We start from the raw sequence: 27,026 nt of genomic DNA on the forward strand, positions 1-27,026 counted from the left end.
GGATACCCTCCCTCGTGTTGTGTGGCACTACTACCGTGATAAATGGGATAGATTTCGAACAGATCTAGCAATGCAAAACTGGGCATCCATGAGGCGCTGTGGGCCATCAGCAGCAGCAGAATTGTACTCAACCACAATCTGTAATCTCTTCTTCTTTGGCCTCCTTGTCTCGAGAGACAATGGGTAAGTGCCTGGAGGTGGTCAGTGGTTTGTGAAGCAGCGCCTGGAGTGGCTATAAAGGCCAATTCTAGAGTGACAGACTCTTCCACAGGTGCTGCAGATAAAATTGGTTGTCGGGGCTGCTACACAGTTGGCTCTCCCCTTGCGCTTCTGTCTTTTTTCCTGCCAACTGCTAAGTCTCTTCGACTCGCCACACTTCAGCCCCGCCTTTATGGCTGCCTGCCAGCTCTGACGATCGCTGGCAACTGACTCCCACGACTTGTGATCAATGTCACAGGACTTCATGTCACGTTTGCAGACGTCTTTAAAGCGGAGACATGGACGGCCGGTGGGTCTGATACCAGTGACGAGCTTGCTGTACAATGTATCCTTGGGGATCCTGCCATCTTCCATGCGGTTCACATGGCCAAGCCATCTTAAGCGCCGCTGGCTCAGTAGGGTGTATATGCTGGGGATGTTGGCCGCCTCGAGGACTTCTGTGTTGGAGATACGGTCCTGCCACCTGATGCCAAGGATTCTCCAGAGGCAGCGAAGATGGAATGAATTGAGACATTGCTCTCAGCTGACATACAATGTCCAGACCTCGCTGCCGTAGAGCAAGGTACTGAGGACACAGACTTGATACACTCAGACTTTTGTGTTCCGTGTCAGTGCGCCATTTTCCCACACTCTCTTGGCCAGTCTGGACATAGCAGTGGAAGCCTTTACCATGCGCTTGTTGATTTCTGCATCGAGAGACAGGTTACTGGTGATAGTTGAGCCTAGGTAGGTGAACTCTTGAACCACTTCCAGACAGAGACCAAGTGGACTCACAGCAGAGACGCCATCTATGACTCAGCAATGACCACCTATGGCAAACGTGTGAAGCGAAATGTAGACTGGTTTCAATCTCACTTTGAAGAGCTGCAACCTGACATAGCCGCTCAGCGCATTGCACTGCTGGACTACAAGAAAGCCCACAGCGAGTTAACATCCGTAGCACTTAAAGCAGCCAGAAGTGCTGCACAAAGAAGAGCCAGGCGCTGCGCAAATGGCTACTGGCAACACCTACGCAGTCATATTCAGCTGGCCTCAGACACCGTCAGAGGAATGTATGATGGCATTAAGAGAGCTTTTGGGCCAACCGTCAAGATGATCGCCCCCCTCAAATGTAAATCAGGGGACACAATCACTGACCAACGCAAGCAAATGGACCGCTGGGTGGAGCGTTACCGAGAACTATACTCCAGGGAAAATATTGTCACTGAGACTGCCCTCAATGCAGCCCAGTCTCTGCCAGTCATGGACAGCCAACAAAATTGGAACTCAGTGATGCCATTGATTGTCTAGCCAGCGGAAAAGCCTCTGTAACCTCACGGCCCGGCATATCCCTCCACTGTTCCATTACCATCAAGCCAGGAGACCAACCCTGGTTCAATAAAGAGTGCAGGAGGGCATGCCAGGAGCAGCACCAGGCATACCTCAAAATGACTATCTGCAGGACTATCTGCATGCCAAACTGCGTAAGCAGCATGCGATAAACAGAGCTAAGCGATCCCATAACCAATGGATCAGATCTAAGCTCTGCAGTCTTGCCACATCCAGCCGTGAATGGTGGTGGACAATTAAACAACTAACTGGAGGAGGTGGCTCCACAAATATCTGCATCCTCAATGATGGGGGAGCCCAGCACATCAGTGTGAAAGATAAGGCTGAAGCATTTGCAACAATCTTCAGCCAGAAGTGCTGAGTGGATGATCCATCTCGGCCTCCTCCTAAAGTCCCAAGCATCACAGATGCCAGACTTCAGCCAATTCGATTCACTCTGCGTGATATCAATAAACGACTGAAGGTACTGGATACTGCAAAGACTATGGACCCTGACAATATTCCAGCAATAGTACTGAAGACCTGTGCTCCTAGCCAAGCTGTTCCAGTACAGCTACAACTCTGGCATCTACCCTGCAATGTGGAAAATTGCCCAAGTATGTCCTGTACACAAAAAGCAGGACAAGTCCAACCTGGCCAATTACCGCCCCATCAGCCTACTCTCAGTCATCAGTAAAGTGATGAAAGGTGTCATCAACAGTGCCATCAAGCGGCACTTGCTTAGCAATAACCTGCTCAGTGACGCTCAGTTTGGGTTCTGCCAGGGCCACTCAGCTCCTGACCTCATTACAGCCTTGGTTCATACATGGACAAAAGAGCTGAAGTCAAGAGGTGAGGTGAGAGTGACTGCGCTTGACATCAAGGCAGCATATGACCGAGTATGGCATCAAGGAGCCCTAGCAAAACTGAGGTAAATGGGAATCAAGGGGAAAACCCTCCGCTGGTTGGAGTCATACCTAGCACAAATAAAGATGGTTGTGGTTGTTGGAGGTCAATCATCTGAGCTCCAGGACATCACTGCAGTAGTTCCTCAGTGTAATGTCCCAGGCCCAACCATCTTCAGCTGCTTCATCAATGACCTTCCTTCAGTCATAAGGTCAGAAGTGGGGATGTTCGCTGATGATTACACAATGTTCAACACCATTCGTGACTCCTCAGATACTGAAGCAGTCCATGTAGAAATGCAGCAAGACTTGGACAACATCCAGACTTGGGCTGATAAGTGGCAAGTAACATTTGCGCCACACAAGTGCCAGGCAATGACCATCTCCAACAAGAGAGAATCTAACCATCTCCCCTTGACATTCAATGGCATTACCATTGCTGAATCCCCCATTATCAACATCCGAGGGGCTACCATTGGCCAGAAACTGAACTGGAGTAGCCATATAAATGACGTGGCTACAAGAGCAGGTCAGAGGCTAGGAATCCAGCAGCAAGTAACTCACCTCCTGACTCCCCAAAGCATGTCCACCATCTACAAGGCACAAGTCAGGAGTGTAATGGAATACTCTCCACTTGCCTGGATGGGTGCAGTTCCAACAACACTCCAGAAGCTCGATACCATCCAGGACAAAGCAGCCCACTTGATAGGCACCCCATCTACAAACATTCTCTCCCTCCACCACCAATGCAAAGTGGCAGCAGTGTGTACCATCTACAAGATGCACTGCAGCAATACACCAAGGCTCCTTAGACAGCACCTACCAAACCTGCGACCTCTACCAACTAGAAGGACAAGGGCAGCAAATTCATGGGAACACCACCACCTGCAAGTCCCCTTCCAAGTCACACACCATCCTGACTTGGAACTATAGCACCGTTCCTTCACTGTCGCTGGGTCAAAATCCTGGAACTCACTTCCTATCAGCACTGTGGGTGTCCCTACCCCACATGGACTGCAGCGGTTCAAGAAGGCAGCTCACCACCACCTTCTCATGGGCAACTAGGGGAGGGCAATGAATGCTGGTAAACCCAGTCTAATGCTAGTCTAACCCAGTCTAATTCACACTAATGCTGTGGAGGACGAGTTTCAGGAGTGCATTAGGGATGGTTTTCGAGGGCAGTATTTTGAGGAACCGACTAGAGAACAGGCTATTTTAGATCTAGTATTATGTAATGAGAAAGGGTAATTAATAATCTTGTAAAAGAACCTTTAGGGATGAGTGACCATAATATGATAGAATTTTACATTATGTTTGAAAGTGAGGTAGTTCAATCTGAAGCAAGGGTGTTAAATTTGAACAAACGAAATTATGAAAGTATGAGGGGCAAATTGGCTGAGGTGGATTGGGAAAATACATTAAAAGATATGACAGTACATAGGCAATGGATAGTCTTTAAAGAAATATTACACAGTTTACAGTAACTATACATTCCTTCAAGGCACAAAACCAAAAGTAAAGGAAGTCAACCATGGATAACAATGGAAATTAAGGATTGCATAAAATTAAAAGAAAAGCCTGATAAAGTTGCCAGAATTAGTAGTAAACCGGAGGATTGGAAGGATTTTAGAATACAGCAAAGGAGGATGAAGAAACTGTTAAAGAAAGAGAGAATAGACTATGAATGTCAGCTAGCAAAAAATATAAAAACAGACTGTAAAAGCTTCTATAGCTATGTAAAAAGGAAACATTTGACTAAGACAAACGTGGGTCCATTATAGGCAGAGTCAGGAGAATTTATAATGAGGAATAGAGAAATGGCAGAGAAGCTAAATGATTACTTTGTGTCTGTCTACACTGAGGAAGATACAAGAAATCTCCCAGAATTAGAGACCAAGGGATTAGGGGGAATGAGGTATTGAAGGAAATTAGTATTAGTAAGAAGGTTGTATTGGAGAAATTAATGGAGCTGAAGGTTGCTAAGTCCCCAAGACCTGATATTCTACATTCTACAGTTTTGAAAGAGGTAGCTATGGAGATAGTGGATTCATTGGTGATCATCTTCCAAAATTCTATCGATTCTAGAGTGGTTCCTGCAGATTGGAAGGTTGCAAATGTCACCCCAGTATTTAAGAAGGAGGGAGAGAGAAAACAGGGAATTACAGACCTGTTAGCCTTACAACAGTCATTGGGAAAAAGCTAGAATCTATTCTAATGGATGTGATAAATGGACACTGGATAATAATGATCTGATTGGGCATAGTCAACATGGATTAATGAATGGGAAATCATGTTTGATGAACCTGTTGGAGTTTTTTGAGGATGTTCCTAACAGAATTGATAAAGGGGAGTTGGTGGACAAGGTATACTTGGATTTTCAGAAAGCTTTTGATAAATTCCCCCACAGTTGGTTGGTTAGCAAAATTAAAGCATATGGGATAGGAGGTAATATACTAGCACGGTTAACAGGCAGAAAACAGAGAATAGGAATAAATGGGTCATTCTCGCATTGGCAGGCTGTGACAAGCGGATACCACTGGGATCAGTGCTTGGGCCCCAGCTGTTCACAATATATTTCAATGATTTAGATGTGGGGACCAAATGTAATATTTCCAAGTTTGCAGATGACACAAAACTAGGTGGGAATGTATGTTGTGAGGAAGCTGCAAAGCGGCTCCGAGGAGATTTGGACAGACTTAGTGAGTGGGCAAGAATATGGCAGATGGAATATAATGTGGAAAAATGTGAGATTATCCACTTTGGTAAGAGGAATAGATGTGCAGAGTATTTCTTAAATGGTAAGAGATTAGCAAGTGTAGATGTACAAGGGGACCTGGATGTCCTCATCAATAAGTCACTGAAAGCTAACATGCAGATGCAGCAAACAATTAAGAAGCTAATGGTAGGCTAACCTTTATCGCAAGAGGATTTGAGTATAGGAGTAGTGAAGTTTTGTTTCAATTGTATAGAACCTTGGTTAGACCGCACCTGGAGTACTGTGTGCAGTTTTGGTCCCCTTACCTTAGGAAGGATATTATTGCCATAGAGGAAGTGCAATGAAGGTTCACCAGACTTGTTCCCTGGATGGCGGGCGGGACTGTCCTATGAAGAGAGATTGGGGAAACTGGGCCTTTATTCTCTAGAGTTTTGAAGAATGAGAGGTGATCTCATTGAAACCTACAAACTACTTAAAGGAATAGACAGGGTAGATGTTGGTAAGTTGTTTCCCCTGGATGGGGAATTTTAAAATACAATTTCAAAATAAGGGGGAAGCCACGTAGGACCAAGATGAGGAGAAATGTCTTTACTCAGAGGTTTGTGAATCTTTGGAATTCTCTACCCAAGAGGACTGTGGAAACTCTATCATTGAGTATGTTTAAAGCAGAGATTGACAGATTTCTAAATGCCAATGACATAAGGGGATATGAGGATAGTGTGGGAAAAAGGCATTGAAGTGGAAGATCAGCCACGATCATGCTGAATGGCAGGGCAGGCTTAATGGGCTGAATGGCCTACTCCTGCTCCTATGTTCCTATGTTTTCTTAGGTTTAAACAAGAAAGATGTAAGTTTATTAGCCTTATCACTCTAACTCGGTTAAAACTACTAAAATGCACAACACAACCCCGCTCGCATGCACACAAGAGAAACACACACACAAATAGATACAGAGAGGGAGAAAGCAGTGTGTGTGTGTGTGGGGGGGGGGTGATGTGGGGGGTGTGGGTGTTGAACTAGGTGTTGTAATAAATAGAATTCAGTTACTGGGTGGTCATGTCCTTGATGCAATGTCCTCAACTGAAGTTAATGTCTTGAAGTTCTTGCTGGGGCCTAGTGCACAATTCCAGACTTTTTTCTTTGGTACCAGAAGGCCGAAGAGAGGTTTCAATTGTCTTCTTGGTGGTCGCCTGTAAAGTTCAGTAGTCTTGAGGCTTTTGCTGCCACCGTGGTTTCCCTAGGATTTTGCTGGAGAGTGACAGGTCTTCCTTCTGCCAGTCCTGTTGCAGGCTCTCACCTTTCTGTTCAAATTGCAGTCTGTCCTTTCCGTGTGGCATAATTCAAAAAGCCCCAGTCTGGTCAGCAGGCAGGTCCTGTGACCCTCTGTTTGTGTGAAACAGCAGCTTCTTGGAGGGTGGTGGGGGTGGGTGGGGGGGGAGGGGGTGTTGCTGGACTTCAAAGCTTTCTAGACACACTCGATGGGGGGTGGAGGTCTGGCTCGTATATAGACAAGATGTGGATAATCACCATTGCCCAGACAAATCTTGTTAATTGAATCATTGTCTCTCATTGTCTCCTTATTCAACTGTCTCTCAAAATGCAAATGTACAACCACGTTTTCAGCTGTTCAGCTCTGTTGTTCTTTTAAACAAGTTATGTGCCACGTTCAGTAAAAAAGGTTCAAGTAGTGTCCCATATGACAAAATTAATATGTTTCCATTTGGCAGATGTGATTTCCATATAACTTATAGAAGCTCTTACAACATGCTTTTATAATTCTTGCTAGCTTACTCTCACTTTTTCCCCTCTTGATTGATTTGTTGGCCATCCTTTGCTGATTTCTGAAACTATTCCAATCCTCATGCTTAATATTCTTTTTAGCAGCATAGAAAGTCTCTTCTTTTAATTTAATGCTATCTAAACTTTTCTAATAAACCATGGTTGGACCACTTTTCCCACAGAGTTTTTCTTATTCCTCGAGGGAATGTATTGTTGTCCAAAATTATGAATTATTTCTTTAAGCGTTTGGTGCTGCTTTTCTTCCATGATATCTTTTAATCTAATATCTTAATCTACCTTAAACAACTGGCCACTCATCCCTATAAAATTGGTTTTGTTTAAATTTAAGACTTTAGTTTCAGACTTACGTACCTGATATGAACTGACTCCAAACTTCACTCTGGATTTAGTGAGTAGTGGAACACTGACACTGGTTACTAGGAAACAATCTCATTGTGACTTCAATGGCTTCAGCCCAACAGACTGAAGTTTTTGCAGCTTCTGAGCACCAGCTGACACTGGGCGTGGCTTGTGGTCGAATGTTCTGGGGGCTATCTGGCATTGTTTCCTGTTATCCCCAACCTTTATCCATACAGCTGCTGTCAATACAGATATTGATGGTCACTGCAGTCCATGTCACTGTAAAGTGACCATGCCCACACTAACAGATTTATTATAATAACAGACCACTGCTCATATTTATATAATATATAATATAAAATAAAAACAAGAAATGCTGGAACCACAAGCAGGTCTGGCAGCATCTGTGGAAAGAGAAGCAGGGTTAACGTTTCGGGTCAGTGACCCTTCTTCGGCTCATATTTATATGTTGAGGAGGTGGTGGCGTAGTGGTAATATCACTGGGTTAGTAATCTAGATCCCAGGCTAATGCTCTGGGGACATGGCTTTACATCCCACCACAGCAGATGGTGAAATTTGAATTCAATTAATGAACCTGGAATTAAATGGTTCGACTAATGATAAATACAAAACTGTTGTCAATTGTTGTAAATCCTCACCAGGTTCCTTTAGGGAAGGAAATCTGCTGTCCTTACCTGGTCTCGCCTACATGTGACTCCAGACCCACAGCGATGTGGTTGCCTCTTTAAAAAAACGTGGCAGAGCAAGCCACTCAGTTCAAGGGCAATTATGGATGGACAATAAATGCTGGCCTAGCCAGAGATGCCCACATAGCACAAACAAATAAAAAAATGTTTATATTCAATTTAATTTCATTTAGATAGAATTGCTATGTGGAGGTAATGTGGTTTTATGTCAGGTTTATGGCAGCATATTGGTCATATTTCTGTACTAGTAATACTGAGATATGAGTTCAAATCCCACTATTGCAGCTGGGGAATTTAAATAAATATATCTGGAATAAAAAGTTACTGGAAGTAATTGTGACAATGAAACTAATAGATTGTTGTCAAATCTCATCTGGATTACTAATGCCCTTTTGGGAAGGAAATCTAGCTTATATGTGACTCCAGGCCCACAGCAATGTGACTAGCTCTTAACTGCCTAGTGAAATGGTCCAGTAAGCTACTTAGTTGTATTCAAGTAAGAACTCACCACAACCTTCTCAATGGGAATGGGCAATAAATGCTGGCCTTATCAACGAGGCTCCCATCCTGTGAATGAATTTAAAAAAAAGTAAGTTAAGGAGTTGCTGCTCTTGTTAGGTCTTGAATGTGCAAATAATGAGTGAACATTAGGGGTTGTCTGCAGATTAAAAGGGGATGCGAGAACTGAAAGGTAACTGCGGAGAAATGGCAGATGGAGTTTAATTTGGACAAATGTGAGGTAATGCATTTTGGAAGATCTAATACAGGTGGGAAGAATACAGTAAATGGCAGAACCCTTAGGAGTATTGACAGGCAGAGAGATCTGGGCGTACAGGTCCACAGGTCACTGAAAGTGGCAATGCAGGTGGATAAGGTGGTCAAGAAGGCATACGGCATGCTTGCCTTCATTGGTCGGGGCATAGAGTATAAAAATTGGCAAGTCATGCTGCAGCTGTACAGAACTTTAGTTAGGCCACACTTGGAATATTGCGTGCAATTCTGGTCGCCACACTACCAGAAGGACGTGGAGGCTTTGGAGAGGGTACAGAAGAGGTTTATCAGGATGTTGCCTGGTCTGGAGGGCATTAGCTATGAGGAGAGGTTGGATAAATTCGGATTGTTTTCACTGGAACGATGGAGGTGGAGGGGCGACATGATAGAGGTTTACAAAGTTATGAGTGGCATTGACTGAGTGGATAGTCAGAAGCTTTTTCCCAGGGTGGAAGAGTCAGTTACTAGGGGACATAGGTTTAAGGTGCGAGGGGCAAAGTTTAGAGGGGATGTGCGAGGCAAGTTCTTTACACAGAGGGTGGTGAGTACCTGGAACTTGCTGCCGGGGGAGGTGGTGGAAGCAGGTACGATAGCGACGTTTAAGAGGCGTCTTGACAAATGCATGAATAGGATGGGAATAGAGGGATACAGTCCCCAGAAGTGCAGAAGGTTTTAGTTTAGACAGGCATCAAGATCGGCACATGCTTGGAGGGCCGAATGGCCTGTTCCTGTGCTGTACTGTTCTTTGTTCTTTGTGATGGTTAACTTCAATCAACTAAATCATCTGAAAATGCAATGTCAGGTTCCATGTGTATGCTAACAACATCCAGCGCTACCTCATCAGCACTTCTCTCAATTAAGTTGCTGCTTGCTGTACCATTGAGAATTAGAATTCTGGCCAGTCCTGTATTTATACAGTATATGCTTTTTTGATAAATGCTTTCTTAAGCTACGAAGGAATTGTAATATGGAAGGATAATTATGTGAGATGTCTCTGGTCAGTTGGAGTATGGTGTGGTGGAATGATGTGGTTTTGTGGGACCAGTGGAGGAATGTGTGCAAGCTGTTGTCTGAGCAGATGATTTGTCAAATGTTTCGTTAGGTGCACTGACCCCGGTTTCAAAGCTGGTGTTTTTTGAGACAGACCCTAACCTAAAGCAAAACAAAAACTTCAGGTTTCTGCGGAGACATAAACTAGTTGGAACCAGATTAAAAGACACAGAGCCAGCCAAGTTCCGATCATGCAGGGGTGAAGTACAGGCAGGCTGAACAAAGTGAAGGCTGGATCCAGGAGCTGGCGATAGGCAAATACAAGTTTCTGCAGCTGTTTCTGTTACTTAAGGTAATACTGGTGGATCCATTCTATCAAGACTGTCGTAAACAGAGCTGAGGAGGTTCTGGAGAAGTGCGCAGTTTTAATGAAGACTGTATCTGTGGAGGTCGGGTTGAAGGGGGACTACTGTTGGATGAGAATCGGTGCCTGCATCATGGAAGAATGAAGCAAGAGATCTACCCAAGGAAGTGCAGAACTTTGAAGAACATTGTGGTTGTAATTGGTGCCAAATCTGCTGAGTGGACTACCAAGTAAAGCCGTGAGATCTATCTTTGATGTATCTGATAGTTAATGTGTAATTTTTAACATATATATTGACTGTGATTTGTCTGTTAATTCATGTTTAATTTATGTTAATTTTGGTTTGATTGTTAACGTAAAAGTTATAAAAGTGAAATCTAGTCCATTTGTTTTTGTAATGGGGTTGTTGAGTAAATTAGGTTCTTTTGGTTTGTTGATCTCCACAGGGATCATAATAGAGGAGAAAGAAAACCTGAGCCCAAGTAGTGGAAAGGCTGGCGGACAGCACTCAAGTTGTAACTAAAACAAAAAAGTAAGTGTATATGATTAATTGTAACCTTCTTCAGCCCTACAACCCTCCGAGATTTCTGCGCTCCTTGGATTCTGGTTTCTTGCATATCCCCAGCTGCCTAGGCGAGGCCCCAAGTTATGAAATTTACTCCTTAAATTCCCTGCCTCTCCACCTCTCTCTCCTTCTTTAAGACATTCCTTAAAACCTACCTCTTTGACCAAGCTTTTGGTCATCTGTCCTAATATCTCCTTATGTGGTTTCGTGTCAAATATTGTTTTATAATTCTCCATTGTGCCCGAGCTGGCATTTGGAAAGAGCAATTTAATTAATCACATTCCCCTCCCCTTTCCCCCTCAAGTATTATCCAATTCTATTTAGAAAGTTACTATTGAATCTGCTTCCACCACCCTTTCAGGCAATGTATTCCAGATCCAAATAACCCATCGAGTTGAAAGAAATTGTCCTCAACTTGTCTCTGGTTCTTTTGTCATTTACCTTACATCGGTGTCCTCTGGTTACCAATTCTTCAGCCACTGGAAACAGTTTCTCCTGATTTCATCTCACATAATCCTTCATTATTTTATGCACCTGCTCTTACCATTCTCTGCTGTAAGGAGAACAAGTCCAGTTTTCCTAGTATCTTGACACGATTGAAATCCCATATCCCTGGTGTTGTATCTCTAGTAAATCTCATTGTAAAGGAGAATAAAGGTGCACAGAGGACTGTGAGAAACAGATAGCACGAGAGTAAAGAATTGTTCAGAAATAGGAATCATAGAGCCATAGAGTCATTTACAGCACAGAAGGAGCCCATTCAGCCCATCGAGTCCAGGCTGGCTCTTCACGGGGCTATTCAATCAGTCTCACTCCCCCACTTGATCCCCGAAGCCCTGCAAGTCTATTTCTCTCGAGTGGTCATCCAATTTCCTCTTGAAGTCAGTGATTGTCTCTGCTTCCACCACCCTTGTGGGCAGCGAGTTCCAGGTCATTACCACCTGCTGCATAAAAAATTGCTTCCTCACATTCCCCCTGCATCTTTTTCCCAAAGCTTTCAATCTGTGTCCCATAGTCCCTGTACCATTAGTTAATGGGAACAGTTTTTCCTTGTCTAACTTATCTAAACCTGTCATAATCTTGTACACTTTTATTAAATCTTCTTTCAATCTCCCCTGCTGTAAGGAGAATAACCCATCCTCTCCAACCTATCCTTGTAACTAAAATCCACCATCCCTGGTACCACTCTGATAAATCTCCTCTGCACCCTCTCAAGGACCCTCACATCCTTTCTAAAGTGTATTCACCAGAACTGGATGCAATACTCCAGAGGGCCTAACCAGAGCTTATGCCAGATTTAATCTTATATGGCTCCTATTTTGCTGGAACAAACAGATTACAAAGTGGATTTTGCTGCTGTAGTGGTGAACGACAGTTTGTGTAACCCCGCAACATGGTACAAATGGTTTACCCTTCTGTCAAATAAAGTATACTGAAGCTCAAAAGCTGTGCAGGGACAAGAATATTCACCAGATTCTGTAGTACATACGTTTGTGTATGTATGTATGTAATTATATCAAATGCTCTGCAGATGTGCATATGTAGGATATTGTGCTCATGTGTCTACATACATACATTAGATCTTGCATACACATAAGTTTGACAGAGCATTTGTATGTACACATGGGCACATATGTCACAGGCTATGTGCATGTGTGTGCAAAGGACAAGGATGTCAAGACCTTGGAGAGGAGGTTTACCAAAATGGCACCAGGGTTGAGGGACCTCAGCCAATTGGAGACAGGGATCAGACATGGAGCAAATGCAAAGCAGTCTAAGATGGGTTTGAAGTGCATGTACATAACTGCACAGAGCATCGAAAATGAGGTTGATGAGCTGCAGGTAGAAGCAGTAACAGATATCTGGATGAAAGAATGGGAGGATTGGGAACTTAATATTCCTGGCTACAAGGTACTCAGGAAAGATAGAGAAGGAACAAAAGGAGGGTGGGGTGTCAGTATTGAACAAAGAAACTACTGAAGCACAGGAGAGGGATGATGTAGTTGAGGAGCCTAAGACATAGGGGGAGAAATTGGACTCAGTAGTGCGTGTTTTTTGAGTCCCTTACAGTTCCAAAATGGCAACTGTGGTGTGTGAAAAATTTCCTGATATGAAGTGTGCCAGATGCCATTCAGGTAAAGGGGTTCATGTGCATGCCAACAGTGTGCAGAGCAGGTAAATCATGATGTCAATCAACATGCAATGCTGATTTGACATGAATGCTGCTGTTTTGGAGCTCCATGCTTCAGTTTATGCCCTCTCTTAACCTCCCACAACTGAACACGTGTTCAACGACATGAAGGACCCCACCCCACCAGCACTGGTTAAAGGGATATCGACCGCTTACAAGTTAGTTGTTGGATTATTTCTCATGACTGTTGCTGTAATTCTATATGTGTTTCGGGTGCTTTTCCATACAAGTTTCAGTAGACTACAGGAAGTGGTCTGTCTGCTGTTGAAGTACTTATTTGGTGACTTAAAGGCTTGAGCACAGACCAGTTGCTTCCAGATATGGGTGGCCTAGTAGGGCATTGAGCATGACTTCAACTATTAGCAGAGCAGGCAGAGCAGAATAAGGGGAGAAGGCTGTCAGCACAAGGCCATATTCACAAAGGGTCTTTCACAACAGATCTATTGAAGAACAGATTACAGGACTGCTGTGATGCCCTGGAAGCCCCTAGCACACTATTATCCAGAGTCATGCTGAGCTTCCATGGCAGCAAGCCGGTACAATAAGACAGCATTCTGAGCTTCCACTGCAGCACTCAAATGTTGGGCAGATGTTGCTTGTGCTACGATGTCTGAGACATTGGCCCTTCATGGTTGGGTTCACAGGTGTGTTAATGGAGGTGGCCACCCATTCCATGAGGAAAGGATAAGCTGCAAGCTCTGAGCAAAGCCCTGTACCAAGTTGATACAGGACTCTTCTGTGCTCCTTGACATTGAATGCAAGCTTTCTGGCAGGCTTTCCAATGCACCAATGATTTGGGTATGTACAGCCATCAGTCTTCTTCTGTAGAATGGCCGATCAAGGTCAACATCAGAACTAGCATGTGACCTCACCCTCTAGTGAGCTGGCACTTGCATTCTCCTTTTCCCTTTGCCCGGCTACAGTGCAACTGTGCCCATGTCTCACCACATGCATATCCCACTACTACCCTTTCCCCTAAATTAGGCGCAGTGTCAGTACTTGAGCTGGTAGCTATGAGTGTGAAATCAAGTGGTGGTGTGTCTTCATCTTCACTGTCTTTTTGCTGATCTTGCATTGCCAGGGCAGGTTGCACTTCTTGAGTATCGGAAGGGAAAAGGGGTCAAGTGTTGAGTTGTGGTGAGGAGAGAAAAGAAAGTAAGAAATAATGCTTATACCATCTGCAGCTTCTCAGTCGGAAGAGACTGTGGGATGAGGGAGAAGTGGGATGAGATAAGGAGGGTTAGGTATGTTGATATCTTCATCTTTAATGGCTTCAGCCCCTGTTGTGGCTTGGCCTCAGTACGGTCAGCAGCATCTTTTCCATGCGGGTTAGAACATGCAGGCATTCCTCCCCCCTTCCAGTTATTTCCTGTTGCCTCCTGTTCTCCTGTAAGAGAGAGGGAACTATGTCAGTGAGTGTCAGGTAAGTTATTGGCTCATGTGCCTGTCATGGTTGAATAACTGGCAGTGTGTGCAAGCAGTGAGATGTGGGTTTGAGGCTTGCAACAGTACGTGAAAGTGAGGTGAAGCATATGAATGTTAGGCGCGAGTTCTGATTGATAGAGATGGTTGGTAGGTGAGTGATGAGTGTTTAATATCTCCTTTTATGGCTCAGTGTCATATTTTGTTTTATAATGCCTCTGTGAAGTGCCTTGGGATTTTTTATTACATTAAAAGTGCTATATAAATACAATTTGTTGTTGTTGTATTTAGTTAATTGAGCAGTGGCTGAGGTTATTGGTGCAGTTGGTGGGATATGGCATTTGAAGGTGCATTCACTGACCTTGGCCATTCGTGTGGGATTGTTAAACCTCTTTTGGCACTGCATCCAAGTCTTTTGATGCTAATTGTATATTAGCTGTGTTTAACTGCATGCAGGTAGTGGGCATTAACTGGGGATTCACTTGAGCACTTATAAAGAGACACTTACTGAAACTGTGGTGTGGTTGTGTTAGGAGGTGTATACTTGTAATGTTTTACTCTGTAAATAAATGCTAGACTGAGTAAACTTCAGATCCAGTACTATCCTTCACCAACTGGCTTTCTGAATTAAAACACATGAGGTTATACTCCTGACTCTGAGCACTATGACTATCTGTTCTCACTGCCTTCTCATCATGTGACTGGAGGCTCTTCTGTGCCTACTGAGGATACAGGACATCTCTCCTCCTTTCCTCCTCCTCCTCCTCCACCAAGACCTCCAGTGTATCTTCTGAAAACCTGGGCTCCTGTGTCTTCCCTTATTCAGCCATTCTTCACTCTTTCCCAGGTTAGATTCACTTGTATCTGCTCCAATCACAATGCACCTCTGCTTTTAGAGGTGCAAGCTAGCTTTAAGTAGTGAAAGTTAGTCGTGATATTGGGTCCCCGCTGATGTGTGCAGCCAGTGAACTGCATGGGGTATTCCAGTTGAATGCAGAAATCACTATGATGAGCAGGCAGCGCAAAGTTGAAATGCTGTCAGTATTCCATTCAATGGGCACGGTTTAATGGACGTTGCGATGCCCACATCCGTTTTTCAGCACTAACCAATTTAACTTCCTGAGACTGGTAAGAATTAAGGAACAATAGAGGAGTTATTATACTACTTGTATACTATAAACTACCAAATAGTGGGCAGGAGTTAGAGGAGCAAATATGAAGGCAAGTTGCAGAAAGATGCAAGAACTACAGAGTAATGATAATGGGAGACTTCAATTATCCTAATATAGACTGGGATAGTAACAGTCTAATGGGAATGAGGGGGAAGGAATTCCTGAAATGTTTCCAAGAGAACTTTTTTGATTGGAATGTTTCCAGTCCAATGAGGAAGGAAACAGCGCTGAATCTAGTTCTGGGAAATGAACTGAGGCAAGTGGAGCATGCTTCAGTGAAAGAGCATTTGGGAATGAGTGATCATAATATCATCAGTTTATAATAGTTATGCATAAGGACAAGGTATAAACAAGCGTGAAAATGCTTGACTGAACAAGGGTTGACTTCATTGAGTTGAAAAGGAATCTGGCCCAGATAGATTGGAATCAAATGTTGGTAGACAAAATTATAATTGACGAATGGGGTGTTACGATCAAATGAGGAGGGGTTGCAAGGCTCCCTTTTTGTCCGTCTCCTTCTTTGATCACAACAGGGTATATTCCTTTTTAAACAGTGGATGTGCTTACCACCTCAGTGAGTGTTTAACCTTTTACCTTTGTTGTGATCATAAAAGAACCAATCAGACAGATTTTCTTGAGTTTAAACAAGAAAGATGTGAGTTTATTGTACTTGAAAAAACTAAACCTGATCTAGATTTAAAAAAAATTACACTTACACTTTCACTCACATACACACACACACACACATGAGAATCACACACACACAAATAAATTACAGAGTGATGGGGAAAGGTTTTGGGTTGAATTAGAGTCCAGAACAAGTAAAGAATAATATACAGTCTGTGGTGTCTGGTAAGTCAATTGTTTTCTGGCTGTAGTTGTGGTTCTGAAGTCTCTGGCTGGTAGCAGCGTTTTGCAGCTGGCCCACCTGGTTCAGGTTCTTCTTGGATTTTTCCCAACCAACAACAAGCTTTGAATGCTGCCAAGATCACCTGGAGGGAGGGAGAGAGAGAGAGAGGCACCCCCTAGTTTCTGCACACAATGTCTCAGCAGCTTGACCCTTTGTAGCAAAAGATTGCCAATTTTTTCACAGATGGGGAGATGGTCACATGATTGTCCAGTGTCCTCGTTTGCAATTTAATTAGCTTTAAGTCTAGGAATTCTCCATCTCTCTCTGGTCTCATTGTTTCAAGATGGCTGTGAAGGTTTTGTCATTAGAAGTGAAGCTGTTAGCTAATTCCAACTTCATGAGGCATTAATCTAGTGGTTGTTTGCTCAGACATTCAACTCTCCTTTGAAGTGTGAGGTATTTCAATGTAAATTGTGGTGGCCATCTTTGCTGCCAGCTTTTTAAAAGTTAACTCTAGGATCCCAGCTCCTTTTTAAAAGTTTAATGTAGGTTTCCAACCGATGAATTAAAAATTGGCATAGCAGGTTTTCTTGACAGGGGGATCGTCAAACAGCTGATGGTTCAGGTACAAAGTAGATATATTCCAATGAGGGTGAAAGGAAAAGCAACCAAAGCTAGACCTCCTTGGATGACTAAAGATATAGAGGTTAAAACGAGACAGCAAAAGGAAGCTTAAGGCAAATATAAAGTTCATAATACAGTTGAAAACCAAGCTGAACATAGAAAACACAGAGGGGCTCTCAAAAAGGGAATAAGAGGGGCAAAGAGAAAGTTTGAGAATTAATTAGTGGCTAACATAAAAGGAATGCAAAAGTCTTTTATAAACATATAAATAGCAAAAAGGTAGTCAAAGGAAGGGTGGGGCCAATAATGGACCAACAATGGAGACTCCAGGGATTTAGTTCAGCATCTATCCAAATCCTTTTATCGAGAAGAACTTGTAACAATAACTGAGATAAAACCAACCATCAGACAAGTTTCTCTCCCAAAGGTGCAATGTTTTTCAAGGTCCTGATCCTGAGCAGTCTCTGTCTCTGGTTCGCCTTTCTACAATGTTCTAGTCAGGGTGACACGAGTTGAAGTTAAAGGGAATTAGATTAAAACAGCAATCCCCAAGCATTCACAGTTTATTTCTGATTTAAAACTTCATAGATCATGGAATGATACAGCACAGAAAGAGCCCATTCAGTCCATTATGTCTGAGCTGTCTCTTTGAAAGTTCTGCTCAATTAGTCCCACTGCTCCTGTTGTTTTCCCATAACGCTGCAAATATTTCCTTTTCAATTATCGATCCAATTCCCTCTTGGAGGTTGCCATTAAATCTACTTGCACTACTGTTTCAGGGAGTACATTCCAGCTGGTAATAACTCACAGTTGAAGAAGAATTCTCATTGTCTTGTCTCTGGTACTTTTGCCAATTAACTAAAATCTGTGTCATCTGGTTACTGACCCTCCTGCTACTGGAACAGTTTATCTTTATATACTATCCCCAACACCCCAAACGCTACCCGTCCTGGGGTAATTAGGCACCATTCCGCCATATGGTAATTAGACACTATTCCCTCACCCTGGGGTAATTAGGCACTATTTCCCGAACCCCCCCCCCACCCCCCGACAACTGCCGGGGTTATTAGACACTACTGCCACCTCTCACCACACACGCGGTTTAATTAGCTGATCAGTGAATTAAATTCGGTCAAGTGCACTCATCCAGTGAGGAATTTACTGGCTCAGTTTCTACAGGCTGTTGCGATGGTAACAAGAGACCCAAATTAATAATAAACCATCTCCAAACTGGCTCAACTTCCTGACACATTCCAGCTGTAGTTCCACAGGATCAGGATACAGGATCCGGGCCCAGCAGGGGCTGCAAATCCAGGCTAGGAAAGCAGACTTGACCTCAAAGATCAAGCAGTGGGGCCTAAAGGGGACACAAATGTTTGTGGGCAGGAAGGAAGTGAGGACACAATGGATGGCAGCTGGTGCTCGTGTTTTGGGCAACGTGGGCCTGAGATATGTCTGTAGTGGCACCAGTGCCCAGGCTAATGAGGAGCCACGCCCCCGCCCTCTGACCACATACCCCAGGGCAGGGTCAGTGCTAGAGATAAAAACAAGAAATGCTGGAACCACTCAGCAGGTCTGGCAGCATCTGTGGAAAGAGAAGCAGAGTTAACGTTTCGGAACTAGCAAATATTAGAAATGTCAAAGGTTATAAGCAAGTGAGGTGGGGGTGGGGCAAGAGATAATAAAGGAGAAGGTGTAGATTGGACAAGGCCACATAGCTGATCAAAAGGTCATGGAGCAAAAGCAAACAATATGTTAATGGTGTGTTGAAAGACAAAGCATTAGAACAGATAGGGTGTTAACGAACTGAAGGTTGAACAGCAGCAAGTCCAAACATGAAAAAAAAAGTGGGTAAGCAAACTGAACAAACTAAGATGAAATGAAATAAACATAAACAAAAAGGTTGTAAAAAATGTAAAAAAGGAAAAAAGAAAAAATAACTAAAAATAAAAGTAAAATGGGGGGCCCGTCATGCTCTGAAATGATTGAACTCAATGTTCAGTCCGGCAGGCTGTAGTGTGCCAAATCGGTAAATGAGATGCTGTTCCTCGAGCTTGCGTTGATGTCCACTGGAACATTGTAGCAATCCCAGGACAGAGATGTGAGCATGAGAGCAGGGGGGAGTGTTGAAATGGCAAGCAACCGGAAGCTCGGGGTCCTGCTTGCGGACTGAGCGGAGGTGTTCCACAAAGCGGTCACCCAGTCTGCGTTTGGTCTCCCCAATGTAGAGCCGACCCATTGCGAGCAGCGAATACAGTATACTACATTGAAAGAAGTACAAGTAAATCGCTGCTTCACCTGAAAGGAGTGTTTGGGGCCTGGGATAGTGAGGAGAGAGGGCAGGTATTACACCTCCTGCGATTGCAGGGGAAGGTGCCATGGGACGGGGACTAGGTGGTGGGGGTAATGGAGGAGTGGACCAGGGTGTCGCAGAGGGAACGATCCCTTCAGAATGCTGACAGGGGAAGGGAGGGGAAGATGCGTTTGGTAGTGGCATCACGCTGGAGGTGGCAGAAATGGCGGAGGATGATCCTTTGGATATGGAGGCTGATGGGGTGGAAAGTGAGGACAAGGGGAACCCTGTCATGGTTCTGGGAGGGAGGGGAAGGGGTGAGGGTAGAGGTGCGGGAAATGGGCCTGACACGGTTGAGGGTCCTGTCAACAATAGTGGGGGGGAATCCTCGGTTGAAGAAAAAGGTCATATCAGAAGCACCGTCATGGAAGGTAGCATCATCAGAGCAGATGCATCGAAGATGGAGAAACTGGGAGAATGGAATGGAGTCCTTACAGGAGGTAGGGTGTGAAGAAGTGTAGTTGAGGTAGCTGTGGGAATCGGTGGGCTAATAATGGATATTCGCAGACAACCTATCCCCAGAGATGGAGACAGAGAAGTCGAGGAAGGGAAGGGAAGTGTCAGAGATGGACCATGTAAAGGTGAGAGAAGGGTGGAAATTGGAAGCAAAATTGATAAAGTTTTCCAGTTCGGGGCGGGAGCAGGAAACAGCACCGAAACAGTCATCAATGTACCGGAAAAAGAGTTGGGAGAGGAGGCCTGAGTAGGACTGGAACAAAGAATGCTCGACATATCCCACAAAAAGACAGGCATAACTAGGTGCCATGCAGGTACCCATAGCAACACCTTTTACTTGAAGGAAGTGAGTGGAGTTGAAGGAGAAGTTGTTCAATGTGAGAACAAGTTCAGCCAGGCGGAGGAGGGTGGTGGTGAATGGGGACTGGTTGGGCCTCTGTTCAAGGAAGAAGCGGAGAGCCCTTATACCATCCTGGTGGGGGATGGAGGTGTAGAGCGATTGGACGTCCATAGAGAAGAGGAGGTGGTTGGGATCAGGAAACTGGAAATTGTCAAAATGACGTAGGGCGTCAGAAGAGTCACAGATGGAGGTGGGAAGAGACTGGACCAGCGGAGAAAAGATGGAGTCAATATAGGAAGAAATGAGTTCAGAGGGGCAGGAGCAGGCTGACACAATGGGTCTGCCGGGACAGTCCCGTTTGTGGATTTTGGGAAGGAGGTAGAAGCGGTCTGTCCGGGGTTGCGGGACAATGAGGTTGGAAGCTGTAGAAGGAAGATCTCCAGAGGAGATGAGGTCAGTGACAGCCCTTTGGACAGTGGCTTGATGTTCGGGGGTGGGGTCATGGTCCAGAGGGAGGTAGGAAGAAGTGTCTGTGAGTTGGCGTTGGGCTTCTGCAAGTTAGAGGTCGGTACGCCATACAACAACAGCACCACCCTTGTCTGCAGGTTTGATGACCATGTCAGGGGTAGATCTGAGAGAACGGAGTGCCTCACGTTCAGAGTGGGACAGGTTAGAGTGAGTGAGGGGGGAAGAGAAATTGAGATGACCAATGTCTCGCCGACAGTTTTCAATGCTGCAATGCTCCAGTGAACATCAACGCATCTCATTTACCGATTAGGCACACTACAGCCTGCCGGACTGAACATTGAGTTCAATCATTTCAGAGCATGACGGGCCCCCCATTTTACTTTTATTTTTAGTTATTTTTTCTTTTTTCCTTTTTTACATTTTTTACAACCTTTTTGTTCATGTTTATTTCATTTCATCTTAGTTTGTTCAGTTTGCTTACCCACTGTTCTTTTTCATGTTTGGACTTGCTGCTGTTCAACCTTCAGTCCGTTAACACCTTTTCTGTACTAATGCTTTGTCTTTCAACACACCATTAACATATTGTTTGCCTTTGCTCCATGACCTTTTGGTCAGCTATGTGGCCTTGTCCAATCTACACCTTCTCCTTTGTTATCTCTTGCCCCACCCCCGACTCACTTGCTTATAACCTTTGACATTTCTAATATTTTCTAGTTCCGAAGAAGGGTCACTGACCCGAAACGTTAACTCTGCTTCTCTTTCCACAGATGCTGCCAGACCTGCTGAGTGGTTCCAGCATTTTCTGTTTTTATTTCAGATTTCCAGCATCCGCAGTATTTTGCTTTTATTTCAGTGCCAGAGATCACTGGTGGGCACAATCCTTGTGTTACTGTGCAGATTGTGCCCATGGAACATCAGAGGTTAATTGTCAACACCGGATGGTGGGATTGTGAAATTCTCTGTCACAAACTGGTGATGAAGCAGAGCTATCAAATCTTTAAAAAGGGAATTTGACAGCCGCTTAACATTGACTATTGGAGAGTATGGAGAGGGAGAAGGAGAGTGGGATTGGACTGGGTGATACTAATGATTAAGGTGAGTGAGCAGGAGAGTGGGATATTAAAGGATAGGCGGAGTGACGGGAGTAGGTGTGGACTGAGTAGGCTGTTAAGGGGTTTGAGCAGTGAGCAGGAGAGTGGGTTTAGACTGGGTGGGATATGAGTGTATGGGAAATGAGTAGGAGAGTGGGATGAGAGTAGGTGTGAGCAGGAGTGTTGGAACAGATTAGGAGAGAGACCTAATGTTGTGGGAGTGAGCAAGACAGTGGGCTTGGTCTAGGTGGGATGTTAAAAAGTATGGAAAGTGAGCAGAAGAATGGGATCAGACTAGACAAGAGCCAGAAGGTTCATAGGATTGTGCAGAAGAGTGGGATTAGGCTAGATGGATATTAAAGTGTATGGGGAATGAGCGGGAGGATAGGGTTAGACGGGGTTGGAAAATAAAGAGTATGGGAAGTGGGCAGAGTGAAATTGGACTGTGCAGAAAGGTGTGTGAAGTGATATATTTGCACATTTTAGGACATTCCTTCAGGTGCTGCCCCTTTCTGTTCCCTCCAATTTACACAGCAGGTAAACCACTAACTCCTCACCTCACAGCACTAACCTGTCCTCACACATCATGTTTGATTGACCCTACCTGTCACATCACTGACGAGCAATTCACTTAGCACCAAAACCATCACCAGCATCATGTCTGCAGTGAAGATCCTTTCCTCAGACCTGAAAAACAACAAAAAGATTCAACATTAGTGTCAAAGTTTCAAATTAAAGGTGGGGATTTCCTGCTCCCATTCCTACCTCTCTCTCACCCAGTTGTCTGATGTGATGAGGTTTCAAGTGTTACTGTAAATATATAAATATCACAGATTGTGGAGACCTTTGGAACCATTGAAATCAGATCCAATTGGCTCGATCATTTATGATGTCAAAATTACTGCTGACCAATCAGTGACTGGCAGCTCAGAACAGGATGGAGTGGAAACCATGGGAATGTTCTGTGAGCTACACATGAGATTGTGCAACGTGGCACTGTAACTGCTCAGTGAGAAATGGAAACTGCAGTCACGGTTCCTGACCCAGTAATTTACCTGTAAGATGTTAGAATTGAAAAGAAAATTATCAGTAATAATGTTTACGATGTGACCGTCATATTAGAATAAAGACCCCCAAAATAAAGGGATAATACTCACAGAAACATGATAATTTTTATACCGTTCAATCCATTCCCTTTTGTAATAGATCTGAACTCCATCAATTCCCCGTGTTTCTCACTGGGGTGGAAGGTCTCCTTCATGCACTGACTGCAGTGAGATTGAATCCGTTTGGAAAAGAACAGGGTCAATTCGGAATCACTGGCAGCTTTCAAAAAGTTGCTGGGTCAATGTCTGTTCAGAAGGGGATTGAGGGATGGGGCGATAGTGGAATTGTTCAATGTTTTTCCAGGGTTCCCTAAAATAACAGGTGGTGTGGGGGGGGGGGGGGGGGGGGAGTCCTTGATGGAATAATGAGAGTTGGTCCTTGAATGGAGTGGACTTGATGGGACAAATGGCCTTCTTCACTCCACATTCTCTCCTGTTCCAATGAATGGGTTTACATTTTCACTGCACCCAGTACACAGATCAGATTGTCTCACATATCCTCCAATTACTTCTCACTCCATAGACACAACAAGTGGTTTCTTTAAACCCATTTATACCCTCAGCTTCAAAGTCCTCCCCTGGTAACTCCCACAACTCTTCAGCCTTGATTTTACAAGCCCCCGCTGGGGGCAAAGAGGCAGTGTTGGTCGTGAAATCAGACAGACGAGTCTACCTGTTTTATACGCTGTATCATTTTAGGTTGAAAACAGTTACTAACTTTTTGAAGACTACACTGGTGCTCAGTACATTGGCTCTCAGCCAAAGTGTGTCTCCCAGGGACTGAAATAATCAGTACATAAAAACTAAGGGCTGTAGTAACCCTCACTGACACTAACCATGCATGGGAGCATAGGTCATTAGGAACTAGAGTACATCATTCAGCCCCTCAAATCTGCTCCAGCATTTAACTAGATCATAAAAGCAAAATACTGTGGATGCTGGAAATCTGAAATTTCCAGGGTTCCGAAGAAGGGTCACTGACCCGAAACGTTAACTCTGCTTCTCTCTTCACAGATGCTGCCAGACCTGCTGAGTGGTTCCAGCATTTCTTGTTTTTATTTAATTAGATCACAGCTGATCTGCACCTCAATCTGAACCCCTCAGTCTCCACTACTCTGAGAAATAGATATCCCATGTTAATGTAACCTGGCCTCATAATTTAGCCCTCTAAGCCCCAGTGTCATTCCACTGAAATTGACTGCACCCACTCAAGACCACGATATCCCTCCTGAATTGTGGTGGCCAAAAGTAAACTCAGAATTCCAAAAGGGGTCTGACCAAGGCTCTGTATAACTGAAGCAAGAGAGGACTTTTGGAGCTTGATAATGGGGTTTACACCCCTTTTTGGTTTAAGGAACATTCTGCTCTGACCCTGAAAAAAATCAAGCAGTTCCATTATTCCCCATCTCTCAAACCCCTTCTGAACAGACACCTGAACAACTCCTTTTGGAAAGCTGTCAATGATTCTGAATTGACCCTGTTCTTTTCCAAATGGGTTCAATCTCAGTGCAGTCAGTGCATGAAGGAGACCTTCCACCCCAGTGAGAAACACGGGGAATTGATGGAGTTCAGATCTATTATAAAATGGATTGGATTGAATGGTATAAAAATTATCATACTTTTGTGAGTATTATCCCTTTATTTTGGGGGTCTTCACTTGCATATAATGGCCACAACATCCTAAATATTCTCATTGATAATATTAATTAAATTATAATTAATTCTCTTACAGGTTGATGACTGGGTCAGGAACCGTGACTGCAGTTTCCATTTCTCACTGAGCAGTTACAGTGCCACGTTGTACAATCTCATGTGTAGCTCACAGAACATTCCCATGGTTTCCACTCCATCCTGTTCTGAGCTGCCAATCTCTGATTGGTCAGCAGTAATTTTGATGTCATGAATGGTCGAGCCAATCGGATCTGATTTCAATGGTTCCAAAGGTCTCCATAATCTGTGATATTTATATATTTACAATAACGCTCGAAACCTCATCACATCAGACAACTGGGAGAGAGAGAGGTGGGAATGGGAGCAGGAAATCCCCACCTTCAAATTGAAAATTTTACACTAATGTTGAATCTTTTTGTTGTGTTTCAGGTTTGAGGAAAGGATCTTCACTGCAGACATGATGCTGGTGATGGTTTTGGTGCTAAGTGAATTGCTCATCAGTGATGTGGCAGGTAGGGACAATCAAACATGGGCTGGAATTTTAGCCCCCACAGGAGCAGGTTGGTGGGGGCGGGGGTTCTGTAAAATTGAGTGGGAGGTGGAGTTGGAGGGGGGGGGGTGCCATTCTGGACGCCTTCCCACCCCTGCTGCAATTTTACGAGGGGCGGTGGCGGTGAGAAACGGCCCACCTGCTCCAGGCCAATTAAGGCCCTTAAGTGGCAATCAACTGCCATTCAAGGGCATCCTCCCGCTGCCACTGCTACTTTACTAGCAGTGGGTAGGCAGCCTCCTTGCAGACTAGGGGCGTCCTCCTGATCGGGCATCCTGTGCCCCATGGTGGGCTTCCCTCGAAGCCCTACCCACCCTCAATGAAAGAAAGCTCCCCCTGCCCAACCGACCCTCCTTGCCTCACCGGGAGCATGTTGATTGTCCCCGGTGAGGCCCTGAAAACTTACCTGTCTTCCAGGGCCATATTCCCTCTTGATACTGTGGCTGGGTTGCTGTCCCAGCAGTGACCACCACTCCCGGTGGCACTGCTGGGACAGAGAGCTGCCAGCCCACTGATTGGCCGGCAGTTCCATTAGGCGGGATTTACTCCCTCAGAGAGCTGGAAGTCCCGCCCAGGGAAAATTAAAGGCCCGGGGAGCATAAAATGCTGGCATAGCTCCACCAGCCCGGCGGATGCAGGCTCGCCCCCTGAATTTTTGGCCAGTGGGCATGGTGTGTGAGGACAGGTTAGTGCTGTGAGGTGAGGAGTTGGTGGATTACCGGCTGTGCAACTGAGAGGGAACAGAAAGAGGCAGCACCTGAAGTAATGTCCTAAATTTATTTTATTTGTTCTTGGAATGTGAGTGTTGCTGGCTTGGCCAGCATTTATTGCTGATTACCTAAATACCCTTGAGAAGGTGGTGGTGAGCTGCCTTCTTGAACTGCAGCAGTCCATGTGGTGTAGGTAAACCCACAGTGCTATTATGAAGGGAGTTCCAGAATTTTGATCCAGTGACAGTGAAGGAATGGCAATATATTTCCAAGTCAGGATACTGTATGACTTGGAAGGGAACTTGCAGTTGGTCGTGTTCCCATGTGTCTGCTGCCCTTGTTGTTCTAGATGGTAGAGGTCATGGGCTTGGACGGTGCAGTTGAAAGAACCTTGGCTAGTTGCTGCAGTGAACTTTGTAGGTGCTGTCACAGTGTGCCACTGGTGAAGGGAGTAAATGTTTAAGGTGGTAGATGGGGTGTAGATCAAGTGGGCTGCTTTATCCTGGATAGTGCTGAGCTTCTTGGGTGTTGTTGAAGCTATACTCATCCACAGAGGTGGGGAGTATTCCATTGCACTCCTGACATGTGCCTTGTAAATAGTGGCAGGCTTTGAGAGGTCATGAGGTGAGTTATTTGCCTAAGAGAGATACAGCACTGAAACAGGCCCTTCGGCCCACCAAGTCTGTGCTGACCATCAACCACCCATGTATGCAAATCCCATATTAATCCCATGTCCCCTACCACATCCTCACAATTCTCCTACCACCTACCTACACTACAGGCAATTTTACAATGGCCAATTTACCTATCAACCTACAAGTCTTTGGCTGTGGGAGGAAACCGGAGTACCTGGCGGAAACCCACGCAGGTCACAGGGAGAACTTGCAAACTCTGCACAGGCAGTACCCGGAACCAAACCTGGGTCGCTGGAGCTGTGAGGCTGTGGTACTAACCACTGCACCACTGTGCTGCCTTTTTAAAGATTTGGTGAGTTTTGCTTCATTACCCGTTTGTGACAGAGAATTCCACTATATCACCATCTGCTGTGAAGAAATATTCTCTGAAGTTACACAGCATAGGGTCTGGACAATGTTGCTGGACTTGTTCCCACCAGTGCCCTCGATCACTGACCCTGCGCCAGAGTATGGAGTGAGAAGTAATTGGGAGGCTCCTCATTAGCATGAAGTCAGTGGGCAATAATGACATCATGGGAGTATCTCAGGCCTCACATTGTCTGAAACATCGGCATCTGCTGCTATCAAGGGTAATTTCCACTTCCACCCACTCCTCAAACATTCTTGTGTCCCTTTCAGCTTTGTGATCCTAATCATCTCCAGT

The 27,026-nt window shown here is 44.7% G+C and overlaps 1 long non-coding RNA gene across 1 annotated transcript in view; it reads right to left on the bottom strand.

Annotated features, from left to right (window-relative positions):
- The window catches only part of LOC137385013 (uncharacterized), a 33,606-nt gene extending 11,266 nt beyond the window's left edge, over positions 1 to 22,340 (bottom strand). Inside the window, exons 1-2 of the long non-coding RNA XR_010977719.1 lie at positions 22,256 to 22,340; positions 8,503 to 8,561 (exon numbers count right to left, since the gene is read on the bottom strand). This is a non-coding gene — a long non-coding RNA (uncharacterized lncRNA). The remainder of the gene's footprint in view (positions 1 to 8,502; positions 8,562 to 22,255) is intronic.
- Positions 22,341 to 27,026: the final 4,686 nt, after the last annotated feature.

Source organism: Heterodontus francisci, chromosome 27, assembly GCF_036365525.1.
Source record: "Heterodontus francisci isolate sHetFra1 chromosome 27, sHetFra1.hap1, whole genome shotgun sequence".
NCBI classification, from domain to species: Eukaryota; Metazoa; Chordata; class Chondrichthyes; order Heterodontiformes; family Heterodontidae; genus Heterodontus; species Heterodontus francisci.